General features: G+C 43.7%; 1 protein-coding gene across 1 annotated transcript in view; it reads right to left on the bottom strand.

Annotated features, from left to right (window-relative positions):
* Positions 1-3,084: 3,084 nt before the first annotated feature.
* The window catches only part of LOC122719305 (GRB2-associated-binding protein 2-like), a 34,494-nt gene continuing 33,645 nt past the window's right edge, over positions 3,085-3,933 (bottom strand). The window contains exon 8 of the mRNA XM_043945016.1: positions 3,085-3,138. The gene's annotated coding sequence lies outside the window, so the exon portion shown is untranslated. The remainder of the gene's footprint in view (positions 3,139-3,933) is intronic.

Here is a 3,933-nt window from a genome sequence, read left to right as displayed (position 1 = left end):
GCCCTCGTTTCCGCGCTCTGCTCCCACTCCCTCTTCTATTCCACCCGTTCCCAATCCAGGATCCGATCTCACGCGTACGAGGACGATTCGGGGATATCGATCTGTACCAGCTGACCTTAGTCCCCGTTCACAACCGACCTTGCACAATGCCTCGTTACCATATTTACGAGCTGTCAAGGGGGGACCCCTTCGGTACGAGCGAGCAAGGCTCGAATTTCTCTCTCTCTCTCTCTCTCGTCCACGCGCTTACGCGCTATCTCGTTAACCACGACGCGAGGGTTAATTTATTAGCCGAGTAACGGGAACGAAACGCGTAAATTCGTTGCCGGTCCACCAAGATATCCAACCTACACTACCGCGCACCAAGAGATTTTCACTTTCTTCTTCGACGACACGTCTTGTCACGCGTTCCTCCTCCTCGCGCAGTGCTCCATGGTGCAAGGTCAAACCTCCCCTGCCCCCTTCTTGAAAAAATCTTGACTTGAGGCTCGACGATGAAACGTTGAATTTTGAGGAATTACTCGCTTTCCTGACCGATTTTCCTCGTCCACGGGAAGGGAAGAAGCGACGAGGGCCGCTTCCACGATCTCTCCTCCTCCTCCTCCTCCTCTCACTTTTGAAACGACACAACGTTTCAGGCGTTTGGTCCACAGAGAGGCTGCTCCTTGCTCCTCCGCTCCGTGCCGTGACGGCTCTCCCTCCCGAGATGAACCGATGCGTCGTCCGCTCTCTCGCTGTAGCAATGGGTCAGGAGATGGTCTCCATGGTAACTGCAGCCAGCGAGGGGTGCAGGAATGGCACGGTATCGTGCATCGATTGCACCCTCGCCGCTCGACCCTGACCTTCGCACAGCTGACGGCCACTTTGGATCCGCGTGCAGCGCCGCGGGATGTGCAAGGTTGTGTCGGTAGCGAAATTAACGCTGCCGGTTCTCGTTAAGGTATCGTTGCGTCCCGCTTTTTTCTTTCTTTTTTTTTTTTTGCATCAACCAAATCTTCTCTGGTGTTTGTTTATTGTTAAATATAGTTTTGCGCAAAGGATCTTGTTTTTATTCTTTATTTATTTTTTTTTTCCATGTTTAATTTCGTTTTATCATGTATTTATTGTACGTCGAAAATTATTATATATTCGAATTGTGACGAGTCACGAGGTGAAAGTAGAGTTTTCAAGGAATGGGCAAAAGATTAATCGAAATGGGTTCGTTGGATAGAGAGATTGGCATAGCTGTCGATGGTGGAACGACGGTTCGATATCAGTCGATATTGTCCTCGTCTTCCTCCTCTGCTCGTTAAAGATGAACATTTCTCTGTTTCAAGAACAGAGTTTAAGAGAGACGCGTAAAAAGAAGAAGAAAAAAGTTTACTTTGACGTTCGCTCTTTTAATTAACCAGTCAGCCCTAAAATGGCGGCGTTATCTTTTCTCAAACGCGAGGAAGAAGCCTTCGAGGAAGCCTTCGAGCAATCGGCGAAACTCGCCCGTTTCTCGTGGACGGTCGTTGAAGTAATTTTCCTTGTTAATTTTTTCTTTTTATCTTTCCAATTAATCCTATCCATTAATCCTTTGCGCTCGAGTCTCGGCCAATCATCGGATTCAGATTCAAATAGCGAAATAAAATTAGCACATTTTTACTATATTTTTAATATTATCGTCAATATTTAAAACAAGAACCGTAATTTTGTCTCGTTCTTTTCATTTTGTTTGCAACTTATACGTTATATTCGTTTGTAATGAAATAACAAATTGTAATGAAAGGGGATATTGTTTTCTTTAAAAATTAATAACCTCAAAATATACATCGTTGGAATTATTGCGCGGTGCGGCAACAACTCGAGCGATTTATTAAGCCAAATTTCGTCGTCTTCGTATCTTAATAAAAGCGCGGTATCGATTCGTAAATAGGCTTCTTGGACCTTTATTATTTCTTATATTAAGAAACGAATTATAAAAATCGTCGTTTATATCACACACTCGCGCAAAAGTCGTCCTCGAGTCGCTACTTCACCCGACTGAAAAAGTTAAAACGATGCTCGTAATTACAGTTTTCGGGGACACACATATATATATACATATACATATACATACATATATATATATATATTAAGAGCACACGTCGTGGAAGAAACGCTATAAGAGAAAGTGGCGTTACTCGCGACAATTTGCCAACGTTTAATCGCCCGTTGTCAAACGCTTAAAAAAGTGAAACCATCAAACTTAGTCTCCCTCCCCTGCCCCTCCATTTATTCCAACTTTCTCCTCACTTCTCGCCTCTCGAGAACGATATTTTCCAACCGTTCGATTTCGCGTAATTATCGACGTCGACAACTCGATCCAAGTGGCGTATTTCCGCCTCTGCCCGAACGAACGCAAACGTTCGGTATTTATTTAACGAGGCGTCGATACTCTCATCGCGCAAATATCCGACGAACGACGAGCCAGCCGCCTCGCGACGAGTCTCTCTCCTTGGATGCCTTTTACGGGAGGACGACACGCGTCCATCTATTTTTCTCCTTCTCTTTCCGTTCTCTTTTCTTTTCCTTTCTTCTTTTTCTTTTCCTTTTTCTTTTTTCTCCTTCTCTCGGGGAGAAGTCACTCCGTCGCGTCGACACAGAACCGGCCCACTTCGATAAACGCTCGGATCGATATTGCCGCTCGATGGATTTTACGCTCGCCGCAAAACGCCGACGTGACGTAATCCGTAATTAAGATCGGACGATAAGCGTTATCGCCAGATTACATTGGATTAAATTTTATTTCGAAACGAGACAGCGGGCTAAGCGCAACGACTTATATATATATATATATATATTTGAAGAAAATTCGGAGGTGTATGATTTGAAGAATGTTTTCGATACATACATCGTTCGAACGGAATCCAAAAATTTTTCCAACGAATTTTTAAAAAAAGATTTCCTCCACTCTGGCCATTATCCTGTATCAGAACTCAATCTTATCGTCTCCGCGATAACTCTAACCAAAATCGATATCAATATCGAGTAATAATCTCGAATAAAAATTTAAATAAAATTGATGGAAGAGAGAAAGAGAGAGAGAGAAATAAAATAAGATGAACGGGTAATGCTTACCTTAAATAGGAACCGACATGAGAGGTACGGTTCGTGTTGCCGTGCCCCGAATATCTGCAAAACAAAACGCGACAGATCAATATCAACATTACGAATGTAACGAAAATGTGCGAATTTTTTTCATTTTTTTTCTTTCGAATAACTTTTCGTGGCAACTGTCGAACAGTTAAACTGTTCTAAATTTCGTCCATAAAAAAAAAAAAAACAAAGAACACGACACGAATTTCACGTCGACGATAAAGCACAGTCGTAACGTGCGCCTAGGCGCAGCCCTCCATGTAAATTGCACGCTCCGCTCGCGCCGAGAATCCCCCTTGATTTACGTATAACATCGGTAAAATCTACGGACGATTTACGCCCGGTCTCCTTCCTAAAATTTCCACCAACCTCGAGAATTATTCCACGCGTAACACATAGTGTATATATATATATCATCTCCTTTCGAAATAATCTCGTTCGTCGAACGCGAAGTAATTTGGACAGACACGTATATACATATACATATATTTATTTATTTAAGATTTTGGAGAGGCGTTGGAATGGAGGAAAAGAAACAGGGTCGGGGCTCTTCTAATGAATGGATCGCGACGAGTGATCTATTCCGCGTCTAGGATCCTCGTAGATCTGTCGGGGCCACGCCCAACGGCGACAGAATTTAAAGCGTCTATTTATAAAGAGTGAACGAACGGGTCAGAACGCTCGCTCGCTCGCTCGCGTGTTAAAACGCGTCGCGATATCTTGCGTTGATCCGGTTAATTCTGGGATGGAGCGAGCGAGAGAGAGAAAGATGGTTAAATAGATGGCTAGACAAATAGAGAGAGAGAGAGAGAGAGAGAGAGAGAGAGAGAG

The sequence above is a fragment of the Apis laboriosa genome, unplaced genomic scaffold, assembly GCF_014066325.1.
Source record: "Apis laboriosa isolate Shangri-la unplaced genomic scaffold, ASM1406632v1 scaffold11_cov152, whole genome shotgun sequence".
Lineage (NCBI taxonomy): Eukaryota > Metazoa > Arthropoda > Insecta > Hymenoptera > Apidae > Apis > Apis laboriosa.
The sequence above is the reverse complement of the archived record's forward strand: the minus strand, read 5'-3'. Positions and strand labels throughout refer to the sequence as shown.